This window comes from Panicum hallii, chromosome 2 (assembly GCF_002211085.1).
Source record: "Panicum hallii strain FIL2 chromosome 2, PHallii_v3.1, whole genome shotgun sequence".
NCBI lineage: Eukaryota > Viridiplantae > Streptophyta > Magnoliopsida > Poales > Poaceae > Panicum > Panicum hallii.
In genome coordinates, this window is record NC_038043.1 from 2,847,936 (window position 1) to 2,867,014 (window position 19,079).

A 19,079-nucleotide genomic window follows, 5' to 3' on the forward strand; every position below is an offset into this window, starting at 1 on the left:
CTCTGCAAGGACACGGCGAAGCGGCGAAGGAGGCATGGGACACCATCAAGACGTTGCGCGTCGGCGACGATCGTGTAAGGAAGAACACCGCGCAGCAACTGCTGCGTGAGTTCGAGCTCGCCACGTTCAAGGACGGCGAGTCGGTGGAGGACTATGCGCTTCGTCTGACCAGCATGCAGGCTTCCCTCGCAACTCTTGGTGAGGTGTTGTTGGAGAGCAAGATCGTGGAGAAGATGCTGCGGAGTGTACCGCCGCGGTTCAAGCAGATCGTGGTCGCGATCCGCACGCTCCTCGACACATCCACGCTCTCCGTGGCGGACCTGACCGGGCGACTCAAGGCGGTAGAGGAGTCGTTCGAGGGACCGCCATCTTTGCTGCTCCACGACGGCAAGCTGTACCTCACGGAGGAGAAGTGGAACGCGCGTCGGAAGCAGCGGGAGGCCGAGAACCACTCCAGCGGAGGCGCAGGCGGGAGCTCTGCGCGCCAGGGAGGCAGGTGTGGACGCGGAAGAGGCCGAGGCGGCGATTCCGGATCGTCTTCGTCTACTGGACCGGGCAACTCTATGGGCAAGGTGGGCAAGGATCAATGTCGCCGGTGTGGCAAAACCGGCCATTGGGCCCGGGATTGTCCACTAAAGCCCAAAAGGGAGGCGGCCCACGTCGTCCAGGATGAGGAGGAGGCCTCGTTGCTTCTGGTAAGGTCAATGCCATTTCTTCCCCTCTCTGCTGCAGCCCCGTCTCCGTCGCCGCCGGCGGACGGCAGCTCAACACCGGCGCCGGCCAATGCCTTGGGCGGGAGGCCCGAGGATGAACCCGAAGCGGCGACTCCCCTGGTTGCGACATCGACATCACCAGGAGGAGCTCGCCCAGATCCACTTCGGGCAGCGGCCGCGCCATCAGCCCCGTCCCCGTCGTCGCCGGCGGTCGGCGGCTCAACATCGGCACCGACTGAACCCTTGGACGGGAGGCCCGAGGAGGAACCCGAAGCGGCGACCACGGTGACTCTCCTGGTTGCGACATCGGCATCACCAGGAGGAGCTCGCCCAGATCCACTTCGGGCGGCGGTTGTGTCATCCGGGGCGGTGACGGCGAGGTTGGCCGCGGGATCCGGTTCCCAGGTGCGGCTCATCGAGCACAAGGTGTTCGTGCACCTTAGTGAGGAGGAGAAGAACCGCGACACCATGTCATGGGTGCTCGACACCGGGGCGATGAATCACATGTCAGGTGCTCGAATGGCGTTCGTGAAGTTGGACACGGTGGTGCGCGGATCCGTGAGCTTTGGAGACGGCTCGGTAGTGAACATCGAAGGCTGCGGGACAGTGCTGTTCAACTGCAAGAACGGGGAGCACCGCTCGTTCGCCGGCATCTACTACATTCCCCGCCTCACATCGAACATCATCAGCATCAGGCAACTGGACGAGGCGGGGTACAACATCAACATCGACGACGGCGTCCTGAGCATCCGCGAACAGAGCCGGAGGCTACTGGCGCGGGTGCCACGCAGGCCGGACCGGCTGTACGTGCTCGACCTCGACGTTGCACGGCCGGTATGCCTCGCGGCCCGCGGCAAGGAGGAGGCTTGGCGCTGGCACGCACGGATGGGCCACGTCAACATGAACGCGCTACGGAAGCTGGCGCGGGAGGAGATGGGGCGCGGCCTGCCACCGATCGAGCAGGTGGACCAGCTGTGCGACGCTTGTCTCGCCGGCAAGCAGCGGCGGAACTCGTTCCCGGAGGTGGCGCGGTACCGGGCCGAGCGCACACTGGAGATCGTGCACGGCGACCTATGTGGGCCCATCTCGCCGGCAACACCGAGTGACGGCAGGTTCTTCCTGCTGCTGGTGGACGATAAGCCGGTTCATGTGGCTATCGGTGATGTCGACGAAGGATCAGGCAGCCGCGGCGATCAAGGCGTTCCAGGAATGTGCAGAGGCGGAGTCTGGGCTGAAGCTGGGGGTGCTCCAGACTGATCGGGGTGGCGAATTCACCTCGGTTGAGTTCGCGGAGTACTGTGCGGCTGAAGGGGTGCGACGACAGCTCACTGCCCCCTACAGCCCACAGCAAAATGGAGTCATCGAGCGGCGAAACGGCACGGTGGTGGCGATGGCCCGGAGCATGCTCAAGGCAAAGGGGTTGCCGGGCTGGTTTTGGGGTGAAGCGGTGAACACCGTGCTCTACATCCTCAACCGGTGCCCGACCAAGACTGTGACGGGCATGACGCCGTTCGAAGCTTGGTACGGGAAGAAGCCGGCGGTCCATCACCTGAAGACGTTCGGCTGCATCGCCTATGTGCGGAACACGACACCACACCTCAAGAAGCTGGAGGATCATGGGCGCAAGATGATCTTCGTCGGCTACGAGCGGGGAACCAAGGCGTATAGGGCCTATGATCCTGTCACGCGTCGCGTCCACATCACCAGGGATGTGATCTTCGATGAGGAGGCGCGGTGGGACTGGTCCCATGGCGAGGAAGATGGCACGGCAGCCGAGAACGTCGACGACACCTTCACCGTCGAGTTCACCACCAGGTACGCACCTGGTGAACAGGAGGAGATGCCGGGCGAGGAAGCAGCGATGCCGGGCACGCCCCCTGTTGCGACACCGGCCTGGCAGGATGGACCGAAAGCGTCGCCGCCAAGAACGTCCCCTGCTGCGACGTCGACACCTTCGACCTCGACACCGCCTGTCCACTTCGTGACGCCTCCACCTCTCTGTGACGCCCTAGAAATTCACCCAAATAAATCACGCGCTAGAGTGTTTCGTTCAAAAGACATTCGTCGTCAAACTCTAACCCTAACCCGGACCGACAGCGGACCTGACCGCTGTCCCATCTCGCACCGCTCGGCAGCCGACGACACGCGCGACCGCTTTTTTCGCAATCAACGCCGGCGCGATTCCTTCCTCGTCGCGCAGTGCGCTCCCCCGCGCGTGGCCGACCGGCCGTGGTCGCCGCCGCGACCGGCGCTGACACTCTCTCTCCCCTTTCTCTTTTCCTTCTTTTCTCTCTCCCTCCTATTTCTTTTCTTTCTCCCTTTTTCCTCTCTTTCTTTTCTTCCTTTCCTCTTTTCCCCCCTCTCTTCTCCTCCCTTCTCTTCTTCCCCCCTCTGCTCCCGAGCGCCGCCCAGCTCCTGAGCACCGGCCGCCCCCCCTCTCTCCCTCACACACCGTCGCCCTGTGCCCGGCCGCCCGCGCCCGCACGCGCGCCCAGCGCGTGCATCGCGTGACCGCACCGCCCGCCGCGCCGCCCGTCGCGCACTCGCCCCCGAGGCTGCACGGCACGCCGCGCCGCCCGCCGCCAACGCCCCGCCCCGCCGCGCGCGCCGTCGCTTCCTCGCTCCTGTGCCGGCACAGTCCCGCGTACGGCACCTCGGCACCCTCGCCGCACGCCGCGTCGCGACGAAAGCCTACGGCCGAGCGCCATTAGTGGCGCTCCGTGCCGCTCGCCGGCCTCCACCTACCTCCGGCCTCTCCACCGCCTTCCCCCGCCTATAAATAGGCCCCCGCCTCGCCCCTCTTCCCCACGACCTTCACCGCCACCGCCCGCCCCTCTTCCCTAGCCCCAGCGCCGCCGCCGCACGCCGCTCGGTCGCCGCCCGCTGCCCGCCGTTGCCCGGCCCCCTCGCTCCGCCTCGGCCCAAGGTGAGGCCGGGGAAGGGATCCCCGTGCCCCCCTCCTCCTCATTCCCCTGCCCCGAGCCGCCTCTGGGCCCCGGCCGGCCGTATTGGCCGCCGCCGCCGGCGCCCTGCCCCTCCCCTGTTTCCCGTGAGGAGAGGAAGAAGAAAGGGCTTTTTGCCCAAAAGCCCCCCCTGTCTCTATTTCCCATAAATACCCCCCCCCCTATTCACTTCCTTTGCAAAATGAGCCTCATTCTTTCCGCTATTTCAAACCAAACCCCCATTACATAAACCTAAACAAAACCGACACCCTTTAGCGTGCCTTAAGTATTTCTAGGATTCGCAAATAGACCCTTACTCATTCCGGTTAATTACGAACAAGCCCCTGGACCCCTGTTTAACCCCTGAACCCCTCTTTACCTCGTCATTTTATGTGCGAAACGATCCCCGATCGGCCCGAAACTTTACCACGCCCTTTCTAGTATAGTTCTAGCCCTGCCATTAAGAAACCACCCAAAAATATTACCCCTAACTCCGTAACTAAATTATTTCCGATTCAAGCCCAACGATAAAAGCTTTTGGTTCTTTCGTTTGATTGCATGTCTGTTTGTTTGCGTCGTAGGACACGGAGTGAACGAAGAAGTTCCCGACTGCGACCAAGCAACCGAGGACCAGTTCTGCGACCCCGAACCCGAGGGACAGTGCTTCGATCAGGACCTTTCGCAAGGACTTGACGATGGCAAGTTCAATCCTGCCCTTTGATGCATATTTTTGTCCTAGTTTTTATAAACACAACCCAGTGGCCTGTTTTATAAAATTGCATGGTTTTGCTTGCTGGAAACATGGTAGGATAGCCACCCTTGTTTGTGTTAACCATACCTTGACCACCTATTTTTATAAAGAAAGTGTGTGTGTGTGTGGGAAGGGATAAAATGTAGTTTTGAAAGACGAGTCAGACGGGATGGATGGCATTTCTGTGTGAATTGCCGTTGGAGTGCTCGTACCTGTGTGGTTGAGCGTGGAAGGGAGATATCCATCTTGTCACCCCTAAGGACCGAGTTGATGTGTCGTCTCACCTAGCTTCCTGTCGTGCAAACCACTTGACCGTTGTATGGGCAACGGCTTGGCCTAACCCTACTAGTTAGTCTGATAGCCATCAGGAGAGCTGGGAGCAACGGGTGATCAAGGAGATGGGATAAGCTCTGTGTGACTTATGCCCCGGTTAAACCTTGGTGTTAGGTCGAATGACCCCTTGATAGATCCCGTGGTGGCTAGCCAGTTCTAGCTAAGGTGGGTAAGGGCTTTGATGGGATCTGCACCGGCACTAAGGTGTTCGTGCTGTGGTACCCCACCTGTGGGTAAAGTTGCACACCTCTGCAGAGTTAAAATCTATTCGAATAGCCGTGCCCACGGTATTGGGCAAGTTACGGTGTGGTCACATAACTAGTGTTTCTCTCTGGAACGGTTGGGCTGGTGTGAGTTGTTTGGAAAGTATCCGGTAGTTGTCTCGTGTGAGCTACGGCGGACGGGGAGTCCCGTAGCGGTTTAAAACTTGGATCCTGTGTGGATCAACAGCACATACTCCTTGACACTTGAAAACTTGTTTTGAAAATGTTTTAAACGAACTTTCGCACAAAACCGAGTTTTTCCTCAAATGAACCATAACCTTACCCTTGGAATATCCCGTGCATTTAACTCTGTTATAACCCCCTCCGCGGGTGTGATTGGACTTGCTGAGTACGTTCGTACTCACCCCATTCTTACTTTTACAGTGGAAGATCCCGACTACATCCCCGAAGACGTCGAGTAGGGTTCCGTCCTGCACCCAGTCTTGCCTGTGGGTGAGGTCACCGTTGGAGCTCCGCATGGCGCAAGACTCTGATGATCCTCTTTTCGTAGTTAGTGTAGTAGTATGGATTTTAGTTGTAATCCTCGCGATAGTGGCGCTTCACTGCCCATTACCGCGAAGAGTTGTACGGTGATGTACGATCTGATGTAATAAAAATGTTATCAGCCTCCTGGGCTGATAAAGTAACACTTTTAAGTCTTCCCTGATGGGGGGGACGCTTCAGGTGGTATCAGAGCCGTAGGCTGGCCGTAGGACGTGGCCCTAGGAGCGAGACCCCTTTTCAGGCCCTGGAACTTGTCCCGATTTATAGATTTTCTGCACAAACACTCACCACTGGTCTTTGCCTTGTTCCAGATGGCTGGCAATGGATGGGTTAACGGAATCTGCCACGCAGAGCCCGGCCTTCCCAAGTTACTATTGCTCAGCCTGGAACGCGTTGGGATTATGGAACCACCGGAGTATGCCTACCGTGAGTACATCACCGGAGGCACCCTTCGGTGCGACATGATGGTTTTTGTGGAGAGAAGCACCCACTACCCTGATGTGGACCCTTGGTTCATCTCCACCGCTGGCTTCCGCTCCCCCGACACCTATCGAAAGGCCGCCCGTAAAGCCCTGCGCCGGCTGCGTGTGCTCTACAGGCGCCACCTTCAGCGGACTCCTATGGGATTTTTCCCACCCGCTGAGGGAAGAGGACGCACTTGGATTGACCGGATGAGGGGACTTGGACGAGAAGAAGAAGACCTAGAAGATACGGTCTCCCACCTGTCCATCTACCTCACTGGCTTGAATGCACTCTACCGCGAACAGGCGGCACAACTGAAGCAGCTAATCCATGGGATTGAAAAGATAACCCAGGAGCTGGAGGAACAACGGACAAGAGCCGCAAGCGCCGAGTATTCCTTAGCCGCCCTCCAAGCCCAGATGCAAGAATACGAGAACCGCAACGGAATAGGTGGATGGATAGAGGAAGAAGAAGAAGAACCCATGGAAACCCATTGGGATAAGGGTACTCAGACCGAAAATGAGATGGATCGGTTCCTTCCAATAAAGAAGCGCTCTATCAGGACTGAGGAAGAATCCCCATAATAGGATTAGCACTCCAAGCTAGAACCCGACCCTAATAACCCCGTACCCATGAAATCTGTATCCCCATGTTGCAATAATAAATGTTATCCACCTCCTTTTGTATCTGTGTTAGACTGTTTACCCTGTTCATGTTTCAGATGGCTGAGGAAGGATGGACCCAGGGGGATTGCCAAGCAGCACCTGGCTTTCCCGGCCTCTTAATCAACACCCTGGAGGACCTTGGCGTTACAGGACGCCCAAGGTACTACAGCCGAGAGTACGAGCACCATGGTACCCTCCGCTGCAGGGTGATCCTGGTCATCGCCAGGAGCAACCGCTACCCCGACATCCAGCCTTGGCGAGCGACCGCCACGGGGTTTAGACACCAAGATACCTACCCCTTGGCCATCAGAAAAGCACTCCGTTATTTGTGCCGGATTTTTGAAGAACACCTCGCCCCACGCCAGCGAAGTTCTTTCCGCCGGCCATCAGAACCCCAGTCTGGGAAGCACGCATGAAAAACCTGGAGCGACGTCGCCACGAAGAAGGCCCCCTGTACCAAGTGGCTACTTACCTAGCCGCCCTGGAGCAACTCTTTGATGAGCAAGCCAACCTTCTAAGGGAGCAGACCCATCGAGCCGAGCAAGCAGAGCTCGCGGTGAGGATACAGCAGATCCGAGCCGCCCACGCCGAGGCGAGAGCCGCAGCCGCGGTCAGTAGCGAAGCAGTCGCCCAAGAGAGCCTCAGGCAGGCCCGAGACCGGCGTATGCAAGATTGGACCCAAAGTGGCACACCAGTCCCGGCAATAGGGGAAGACCATGTTTTACTCGGGACACCTGTCATAGGGTGGGGATCACTCTTTGGGAGCACACGAGCCCCACCGGAGAACCCTGGAAGTTCTGCTGCCGCCGACGAAGGGGATGCTGCAACGCAACCCCTGACCGATGGGAACCCAGAAGATGGCGAGCGAGGACCCCTCAGCCCTTCCGGCCCGAAAGAAGGCACACCACGCAAGTAGAGTGACCGACGCCATCCCAGTGATGCCCTTCCCAGCCCTTCTGTTTAAGACGTGCCCTTTGGCAAGACCCTGGCCGAGTAACACGAGACCTAGTCGTACTCCTAAGAGTTACCCCCCTGCATAATAAAATAGTTGATGCTTGTTGTTTGTGATTGTGTGCTGGTTGATGTGTGTTGCTTGTCTATATGGGTACCGGCAGAAGATAGATTTTGCCTTATATACGAGTAAACAACTTAAACATCACATAATCGTAACCCCAATTTATCCAATCAACAAGTGACCCCCGGGAACGTCGCGAGGGACTCTCGTGGTCGGAACCCCGTAGCCGCTAGTGCCGGAGCACAGCCTGTTGAACAAGATCTTCCCCAAGAAGAACAAGAAGTAAGCCAGAACCGAGGAGGAAGTTAAGAAGGAGAGCAACTACCACCACCCCCACCCCTCGGAAACTGGGCGCAGATAATCCATAACCAGACCCTCATTCTGTAAACACTAGCAAATGCCCTCATTAATCGGCAGCCACGAGGGCAGAATATGAACGACAAGCTGATGGCCTTCCTAAGCACCAAGCCCCCCACCTTTGCCGGATCCTGCAACCCGTTGGATGCTGACGACTGGTTGCGAGTGATTCAGAGGAAGCTCGAACCATTCGAATGCCAGGACCGGGACAAAGTCCTTCTAGCAGCCCACCAGCTCACCGGAACAGCATTATCCTGGTGGGAAAACTATTGTGCCGCAGCCGAAGATGCCTCTACCATCACCTGGGGAGAATTCGTAAGGGAATTCCGCCACTACCACATCCCTTCGGCCACCATGAAGCGCAAGTCAGATGAATTCCGCGCACTACAACAGGGAAGCATGACGGTGGAGGAGTACACCCACCGGTTCATAGAATTGGCCCGATATGCGCCGGAAGAAGTGAGCGACGACGATAAGAAGCAAGACATGTTCAAGAAGGGATTAAGCCCAGAACTCCGGACTTTGCTTACTCCACAGATCTATCCAGACTTCAACACCCTGATGAACAAAGCTATCCTCACAGAAAGGGCCAAAGCTGAAGAGAGAAAGAATAATAAACGCAAATTCCTGGAAAGTAAGGCCCGCCAACAGGACCGCTTCCAAAAGCCGAGGAACTCCAACTACACTGCACCAAGATCCCAGGCACCAATGCAGTATAGGACTCAGTCCCAAGTGATAGGATCACGAGCATCCGAAGCACAGCCTAAGAGTCAGAATACCATGAGGGCCCCGCAGAGCAACACCAGCCTGGCCGCTTCCAACAACAACAACGTTAGGGCCTGTTTCAACTGCCGGGAGACAGGGCACTTCATCGCTAATTGCCCCTATGCCAAGAATAAGCCGGCAACGTCGGCCTTCTCCAACACAGTGAATGGGCCCAGACCAGCCCTGACCGGAGCCAACCGAGTGCCCATCCGCAACAACGACGGCAGCCAGCAGGTGAAGCAACAATCATTTGGACGAGCCCGCGTCAACCACATAGACGCGCAGGAGGCTCAAGAAGCTCAGGGCATAGTGCTCGGTGAGTACCTAGTCAACTCAGCTCTGGCAACAGTACTATTCGATTCTGGAGCATCGCACTCGTTTATATCCTCGAGCTATGTGGAGAAACACAAAATACCTACAGTACTACTAAAAACACCCCTATTAACCCGGACGCCCGGAGGCGACATCAATTGTCAATTAGGTTGCCTATGAGTAAGGATCAATTTAAGTAGGGTAGACTTTCTAGCAGACTTGGTAGTACTTAAGTCTGGGGGAATAGACGTGATCCTTGGAATGGACTGGTTAAGCCGACACAATGGTCTCATAGGCTGTACCGACAAAGTGGTACACCTAACGAACCCCGAAGGAGTACAAGTGATCTGCCGTACCCGGGATAGTAAGTTTGACCCAATGGTGTTTAGCCTGGAAGCCAAGCCCTTAGAAGGAGTCCCGGTAGTAAACGAGTACCCGGATGTATTCCCCGAAGAGCTACCCGGTATGCCGCCGGACAGGGATATAGAGTTCGTCATAGACCTTATCCCCGGAACCTCTCCGATAGCCAAGAGACCCTATAGGATGGCAGCCTCTGAGTTAACAGAATTAAAGAAGCAACTAGAAGAACTGCAACGAATTGGCTTCATTAGACCAAGCTCGTCGCCATGGGGAGCCCCAGTGCTGTTTGTCAAGAAGAAAGATGGGAGTATGAGGCTGTGTGTAGACTACCGAGCGCTGAACGAGGTTACCATTAAGAATAAGTACCCCCTCCCCAGGATTGATGACCTGTTCGATCAACTAAAAGGAGCCAAGTACTTTTCCAAGATCGATTTAAGGTCAGAATATTTTCAGCTCAAGATTAAGGAAAATGATATCCCCAAGACAGCTTTTGTCACCCGTTACGGGCAGTTTGAGTTCACCGTAATGTCCTTCGGACTAACCAACGCCCCTGCCTATTTTATGAACCTCATGAATAAGGTATTCATGGACGAGCTAGATAAGTTTGTCGTAGTCTTTATCGACGACATACTTGTCTACTCCAAGAGTATTCAGGAACATGAGCAACACCTGCGGGTAGTATTGGAAAAGCTGAGGATGCACAAGCTATATGCCAAATTTAGCAAGTGTGAGTTCTGGCTGGAGAGAGTAGCATTCCTTGGTCACATCCTGACCGCGGAAGGCGTAGCTGTGGACCCAGAGAAGGTCGAAGCAGTTTCCAACTGGCAGCGACCAACTAACGTCAGTGAAATCAGGAGCTTCCTTGGGTTAGCCGGGTACTATCGGAGATTTATCGAGGGATTTTCCAAGATAGCCCGACCCATGACGGAACTTCTTAAGAAGGAGAAGAAGTTCGCCTGGACGGAAAATTGTGAAAGAAGTTTTCAAGAATTGAAGCAAAGGTTGACAACCGCCCCAGTGCTGACCTTACCGGACATTCATCGGGACTTTATCATTTATTGTGACGCATCCCGACAAGGATTAGGGTGTGTACTGATGCAAGACGGGAGAGTCGTCGCATATGCTTCCTGCCAACTCAGGACTCATGAGCAGAATTATCCGACCCATGATTTGGAATTAGCAGCCGTAGTGCATGCCCTTAAGATTTGGAGACATTACCTGATTGGAAATAAGTGTGAGGTTTACACCGACCACAAGAGCCTGAAGTATATCTTCACCCAGCCAGATTTAAACCTAAGGCAAAGGAGATGGTTGGAGTTGATCAAAGACTATAATTTGGAAATTCAGTATCACCCCGGAAAGGCAAACGTGGTAGCCGACGCCTTAAGCCGGAAAACCTATGGACCCAAGGATGACCATCTATGCGAGGAAATGGCACGATTAAATGTGCATGTCGTCCCTAGAGGCTCCAGTCAGGGGCTGAACGTCCGATCAACACTAGAGGATAGGATCAGAGAGGCTCAAGGATCGGATCAAGAGTTAGTAAAGATTTGCAAACAAACTGGAGAAAACAAAGCACCGGGTTTCAGAGTGGACGATAAGGGAACGTTATGGTACGAGAATAGGATTTGTGTACCCCGGAATGGAGATTTCCGGCAAATGATCATGGACGAAGCCCATAACTCGGCCTACTCTATCCACCCAGGATCCACCAAAATGTATATGGACATAAGGCAAAAATATTGGTGGAATGGAATGAAGGCGGATATTGCAAGATTCGTGGCTCATTGTGATACTTGCCAAAGGATCAAAGCCGAACACCAGAAACCGGCAGGATTATTGCAACCCTTGCCCATCCCGTTGTGGAAGTGGGACGAGATAGGAATGGACTTTGTAGTGGGTCTACCCCGAACACAGAAGGGACACGATTCCATATGGGTAATAGTGGATCGACTCACTAAATCGGCTCATTTTATACCCGTACGAACCACTTATGGTGGAGAAAAGCTGGCAAAGCTTTATGTAGAAAACATAGTAAAGTTACATGGAGTGCCTAGCCGAATTGTCTCAGATAGAGGAACCCAATTCACCTCTAGGTTTTGGAGGAGCTTGCATCAAGCCATGGGCACCAAGTTAGATTTCAGCTCCGCATATCACCCACAGACGGATGGTCAAACCGAAAGGGTGAATCAGATTGTGGAAGATATGTTGAGAGCATGTGTCCTGACCTACGGAAATGACTGGGAGCAGAGTCTGCCTTATGCAGAATTCTCGTACAACAATAGTTACCAAGCCAGCTTAGGCATGTCGCCATTCGAAGCCCTCTATGGAAGAAAGTGCAAAACCCCTTTGATGTGGTCGGAAGTCGGAGAACGTGCACTAGTAGGACCTGCACTTATAAAAGAAGCAGAAGAAAAAGTAGTAGAGATCCGCGAAAAGTTGAAGGCGGCTCAATCTCGACAAAAGAACTACGCAGATAAGAGAAGGCGAGAAATAAGTTTCAACCCAGGCGATTTTGTTTATCTCAAGGTCTCACCCATACGAGGAACGCGAAGGTTTCAAGTACAAGGAAAATTGGCCCCTCGATACATTGGACCGTATCGAGTTCTGAAGAGAGTCGGAGCAGTAGCATACCGACTGGAGTTACCAGAAGGAATGTCGGATATACATCCAGTGTTTCACGTCTCACAATTAAGGAGATGCTTGAGAATACCTGAAGGTGAACACGTGCCAGTAGAAACAATAGACCTGCAACCGGATCTGCGATACCAGGAAGTACCGGTCAAAATTCTAGACACTGTCACTAGAAGGACAAGAAACTCCGAAGTACGGATATGCAGGGTTCAATGGAGCAGACATGGAGTAGAGGAAGCGACATGGGGACGCGAAGAGGCGCTAAAGAAGGAGTTTCCCCATCTATTTAGGAGCCAGCCGAATCTCGAGGACGAGATTCATTTAAGTGGGGTAGGTTTCTGACGCCCTAGAAATTCACCCAAATAAATCATGCGCTAGAGTGCTTCGTTCAAAAGACATTCGTCGTCAAACTCTAACCCTAACCCGGACCGACAGCGGACCTGACCGCTGTCCCATCTCGCACCGCTCGGCGGCCGACGACACGCGCGACCGCCTTTTTCGCAATCAACGCCGGCGCGATTCCTTCCTCCTCGCGCAGTGCGCTCCCCCGCGCGTGGCCGACCGGCCGCGGTCGCCGCCGCGACCGGCGCCGACACTCTCTCTCCCCTTTCTCTTTTCCTTCTTTTCTCTCTCCCTCCTATTTCTTTTCTTTCTCCGTTTTTCCTCTCTTTCTTTTCTTCCTTTCCTCTTTTCCCCCTCTCTTCTCCTCCCTTCTCTTCTTCCCCCCTCTGCTCCCGAGCGCCGCCCAGCTCCTAAGCACCGGCCGCCCCCCTCTCTCCCTCACACACCGTCGCCCTGTGCCCGGCCGCCCCCGCCCGCACGTGCGCCCAGCGCGTGCATCGCGTGACCGCACCGCCCGCCGCGCCGCCCGTCGCGCACTCGCCCCCGAGGCTGCACGGCACGCCGCGCCGCCCGCCGCCAACGCCCCGCCCGCCGCGCGCGCCGTCGCTTCCTCGCTCCTGTGCCGGCACAGTCCCGCGTACGGCACCTCGGCACCCTCGCCGCACGCCGCGTCGCGATGAAAGCCTACGGCCGAGCGCCATTAGTGGCGCTCCGCGCCGCTCGCCGGCCTCCACCTACCTCCGGCCTCTCCACCGCCTTCCCCCGCCTATAAATAGGCCCCCGCCTCGCCCCTCTTCCCCCACGACATTCACCGCCACCGCCCGCCCCTCTTCCCTGGCCCCAGCGCTGCCGCCGCACGCCGCTCGGTCGCCGCCCGCTGCCCGCCGTCGCCCGGCCCCCTCGCTCCGCCTCGGCCCAAGGTGAGGCCGGGGAAGGGATCCCCGTGCCCCCCTCCTCTTCATTCCCCTGCCCCGAGCCGCCTCTGGGCCCCGGCCGGCCGTATTGGCCGCCGCCGCCGGCGCCCTGCCCCTCCCCTGTTTCCCGTGAGGAGAGGAAGAAGAAAGGGCTTTTTGCCCAAAAGCCCCCTTGTCTCTATTTCCCATAAATACCCCCCCTATTCACTTCCTTTGCAAAATGAGCCTCATTCTTTCCGCTATTTCAAACCAAACCCCCATTACATAAACCTAAACAAAACCGACACCCTTTAGCGTGCCTTAAGTATTTCTAGGATTCGCAAATAGACCCTTACTCATTCCGGTTAATTACGAACAAGCCCCTGGACCCCTGTTTAACCCCTGAACCCCTCTTTACCTCGTCATTTTATGTGCGAAACGATCCCCGATCGGCCCGAAACTTTACCACGCCCTTTCTAGTATAGTTCTAGCCCTGCCATTAAGAAACCACCCAAAAATATTACCCCTAACTCCGTAACTAAATTATTTCCGATTCAAGCCCAACGATAAAAGCTTTTGGTTCTTTCGTTTGATTGCATGTCTGTTTGTTTGCGTCGTAGGACACGGAGTGAACGAAGAAGTTCCCGACTGCGACTAAGCAACCGAGGACCAGTTCTGCGATCCCGAACCCGAGGGATAGTGCTTCGATCAGGACCTTTCGCAAGGACTTGACGATGGCAAGTTCAATCCTGCCCTTTGATGCATATTTTTGTCCTAGTTTTTATAAACACAACCCAGTGGCCTGTTTTATAAAATTGCATGGTTTTGCTTGCTGGAAACATGGTAGGATAGCCACCCTTGTTTGTGTTAACCATACCTTGACCACCTGATTTTATAAAGAAAGTGTGTGTGTGTGTGGGAAGGGATAAAATGTAGTTTTGAAAGACGAGTCAGACGGGATGGATGGCATTTCTGTGTGAATTGCCGTTGGAGTGCTCGTACCTGTGTGGTTGAGCGTGGAAGGGAGATATCCATCTTGTCACCCCTAAGGACCGAGTTGATGTGTCGTCTCACCTAGCTTCCTGTCGTGCAAACCACTTGACCGTTGTATGGGCAACGGCTTGGCCTAACCCTACTAGTTAGTTTGATAGCCATCAGGAGAGCTGGGAGCAACGGGTGATCAAGGAGATGGGATAAGCTCTGTGTGACTTATGCCCCGGTTAAACCTTGGTGTTAGGTCGAATGACCCCTTGATAGATCCCGTGGTGGCTAGCCAGTTCTAGCTAAGGTGGGTAAGGGCTTTGATGGGATCTGCACCGGCACTAAGGTGTTCGTGCTGTGGTACCCCACCTGTGGGTAAGTTGCACACCTCTGCAGAGTTAAAATCTATTCGAATAGCCGTGCCCACGGTATTGGGCAAGTTACTGTGTGGTCACATAACTAGTGTTTCTCTCTGGAACGGTTGGGCTGGTGTGAGTTGTTTGGAAAGTATCCGGTAGTTGTCTCGTGTGAGCTACGACGGACGGGGAGTCCCGTAGCGGTTTAAAACTTGGATCCTGTGTGGATCAACAGCACGTACTCCTTGACACTTGAAAACTTGTTTTGAAAATATTTTAAACGAACTTTCGCACAAAACCGAGTTTTTCCTCAAATGAACCATAACCTTACCCTTGGAATATCCCGTGCATTTAACTCTGTTATAACCCCCTCCGCGGGTGTGATTGGACTTGTTGAGTACGTTCGTACTCACCCCATTCTTACTTTTACAGTGGAAGATCCCGACTACATCCCCGAAGACGTCGAGTAGGGTTCCGTCCTGCACCCAGTCTTGCCTGTGGGTGAGGTCACCGTTGGAGCTCCGCATGGCGCAAGACTCTGATGATCCCCTTTTCGTAGTTAGTGTAGTAGTATGGATTTTAGTTGTAATCCTCGCGATAGTGGCGCTTCACTGCCCATTACCGCGAAGAGTTGTACGGTGATGTACCATCTGATGTAATAAAAGTGTTATCAGCCTCCTGGGCTGATAAAGTAACACTTTTAAGTCTTCCCTGATGGGGGGGACGCTTCACTCTCCAAGGCGATGAACTAGACGCCGACCATGACGACGATGTGCCGCTGCGGTTTCGTGAAATGGATGATGTCGTGAGGCCGGGATCACCGCTGGGCTATGCCGTTCGTGATCTTGGCGATGGCAGGTTACTGGCGGTGAGCGCGGAGGAACCTGCATCCTTGGCACAGGCATAGAAGGAGGTATGCTGGCGCCGAGTGATGGAGGAGGAGTTGTGGTCGATCGAGGAGAACCGCACGTGGACACTCACTGAGCTCCCACAAGGCCGGCGAGCCATTGGGCTCAAATGGGTGTTCAAGGTGAAGAGGGACGAGCACGGCGCGGTGGTGAGGCATAAGGCGCGGCTCGTCGTGAAGGGGGTACGCATAGCGCCACGGCATCGACTACGATGAAGTCTTTGCACCGGTGGCGCGGATGGAGGCAGTGCGGCTGCTCCTGTCCCTAGCTGCACATGAGGGCTGGGAGGTTCACCATATGGACGTCAAGACGGCGTTCTTGAACGGTGATCTGCAAGAAGTGGTGTTCGTGGAACAGGCGCCGGGTTTTGTCCAAGCAGGGCAAGAACACAAGGTACACCGACTACACAAAGCTTTATATGGTTTGCATCAAGCACCTCGCGCCTGGAATCAAAAGCTAGATGATAAGCTGGGTGTTCTTGGGTTCAAGAAATGTCCATCTGAGCATGCAATTTACTGTCAGGGTGTTGGTACTGAGAGGCTGGTAGTGGGGGTCTATGTGGATGATTTGATTATCACAAGGGCCAGCTGCAATAGTATCAAGAAGTTCAAGACACTAATGACAGAAATATTCAAGATGAGTGATCTAGGATTACTCACCTACTATCTGGGCATTGAAGTAAAGCAAGGTGTAGAAGGAATCACTCTGTCTCAAGGAAGCTATGCAGGTAAAATTCTGGAGAAGGCTGGCATGGTGGAGTGCAATGCTTGTGATGTTCCTATGCAAGCAAAGCTGAAATTGAGCAGGGACAGTGATTGCCCTCGAGTTGATGCTACAGAGTATAGAAGCTTGGTGGGAAGTTTGAGATATTTGGTGAATACTCGACCTGATTTGGCCTTCTCAGTTGGGTATGTGAGGAGATTCATGGAGGAGCCACATGAGGATCATCTAGCAGCAATTAAACATATTCTGAGATACATTGCAGGTACTAGAGACTGGGGACTCAAATTTGCAAGGAAGAAGGGAGATCAACCTGCACTTATTGGGTTCAGTGACAGTGATCTTGCTGGAGATATTGACAGCAGAAAGAGCACCACTGGTATCCTCTTTTTCCTTGGTAAAAGCCCTATCAGTTGGCAGTCAGCGAAACAAAAGGTTGTGGCATTGTCTAGTTGTGAAGCTGGGTACATAGCTGCTGCAACAGCTGCCTGTCAGGGTGTATGGTTAGCACGACTTTTATCTAAAATTTTGGATTCAGTGGTGATCAAGCCGGTGCTTAGGGTGGACAACAAGTCCACGATTTCTTTTATCAAGAATCCTGTGCATCATGGCCGGAGCAAACACATTGATACAAGATTTCACCTGATCCGGGAATATGCACAAAATGGGCAGATTGAGGTGAGCTTCATCAGAACTGAAGAGCAGTTGGGAGATGTTCTAACAAAGCCCCTTTGCAAGATCAAGTTCCTGAAGCTCTGTACCAAGATCGGCCTTCAAGAGTGTAAGTAGTAATCGTGCACGAGACTTAGGAGGAGATTTGTTGAATAATTCTTATGCACAGGTCATTCTGTTATTTAGTTAGCGGCACATGGCTGGTTGTTAGGCCATGCAGATTGTAGAGCTCTGACTCGCGCTGAGTTCGCGAAGGAGCGCGTCGTGCGCCACGTTCCAGATGTTTGGGATGGCACTCGTCGATGAAGAGTGTGGTGTGCATGTCGGGGTCATGGACTCCAGTTGTTTGTTATGTTTCCTAAGCAATGATCAGAGGAGAAAAAGCTACTGAGATTTGCGGCACAAACAAAACCGTGTTCATCGTTCCAGTTCGCGTGAGTTGTGTGCGTTCTTGAGCTCGCCGGCGTCGGAGGCAGCGACGTCTCTCTGGCGATCTCTGTCACTGCCTTTGTAGAGCTCGTCGACGCTGGCCTCGAGCGCGCAGCCGGTCTCGTCGTCGAGAGCCTGCCGGCTCTGCACGCGGGGATGGAGGGAGGTGACGGACGGGGAGACGAAGAGAGAGTGGGAAACTACCAGCAGTGTATATACTCTTACCTTTGTAACAGAGAGGGAGAGCTCGAGCTCGAGGTTGTCCATGTACGACGGCGAGGTCGACGGGGAGCTTCTCGTTTCTCGATCGGGATGGGCGGTGCCGGTGGAGCACTGGAGTGGACAACACCGTCATGGGGGAGTGTCACCTACAAGGAAGGGCAGGCTGCAGTAGGAGGAGGGAGAGCGTGAGCGAGACGCCAAGGTCAAAAGGCTGGTGGGAGATTGCTGGATTTACCAGGGAGCAGCAGAGCAGGTCGGTCAGCCATGGCCCTGGCCGTCTCTGTCTGAACCGAAAGGACATGAAGCTGGTGATCGTTGGAAAGGACAAGGCCCGGCAGCTGCACTGCAGGGCGACTGTGCCGCACGAAGATCAAGGTTGCCTTGTTGAACGTCTTGCTGCCTTGCTGGCCGGTTCCCTTGGGCGACAAGCTTGCCCCGGAAAACGATCAAGGATTTGCATTTTTTTGAAAGAGGATGCTGTTGCGGAAAAGCTTTCCGTCCAGCCTGATTCTGCCGGTAAATCAAACACCTGCTCCTCTCAAGGATTTGCATTTTTTTGAAAGAGGATGCTGTTGCGGAAAAGCTTTCCGTCCAGCCTGATTCTGCCGGTAAATCAAACACCTGCTCCTCTCTCGCCTCATGAAATTGGTAAAAGAAATTAAATAAAGCTCGGTGGAGCCAACAATGCAAATTGGATTAAGCTGCCATCTTAATGGCATGTTTGGATCTGACTAACTTTAATCCCGTCACATTGCATGTTTGTACACTAATTAGGAGTACTAAATATAGTTTTAATTATAAAACTAATTATATAAATGAAGACTAATTCGCGAGATGAATCTGTTAAGACTAATTAATTTATCATTAGCACATGTTTACTGTAGTACAACATTGCCAAATCATGCACTAATTACGCTTAATGGATTCATCTTACGAATTAGTCTCCATTTATGTAATTGGTTTTATAATTAGCCTATATTTAATACTTCTAATTAGTGTCCAGATATCCGATGTGATAGGGATTAAAGTTTAGTTCGGATATCACACTAGCTAGATTTTTTTTAAAAAAAACGCTACATGTTAAACGCATGCAACATACCTACCGATCCACCTAGAACTGAACCAATCAGAGGGAGGTACTAGCTAGATTTTGAAACGGAAACGGATTTTTTTTTTCTGAAACGGAAGGTACTAGCTAGATAGCTACTCCCCTGCCTGCACATCTCGATCAGTTACCAAATCCTGGTGCTAGCTGTTGCTGATCAATTAGCGGCAGCCGGAGCATCAATGGTTGCTGCCATTACGGCAATAGCACTTACCGAAATTGTTCCAGTTTGCATAATTTTACTAGCCGCCCAATGACACAAGGAGAAAAAATAATGGCGTGAACTGAACGCACATGCATGTTCCAGACGGCAGGATCACACGAACAAGAACCTAAGAACCTGAGCGGGTGCTTGGTCCTAAATGGTTAAACTTT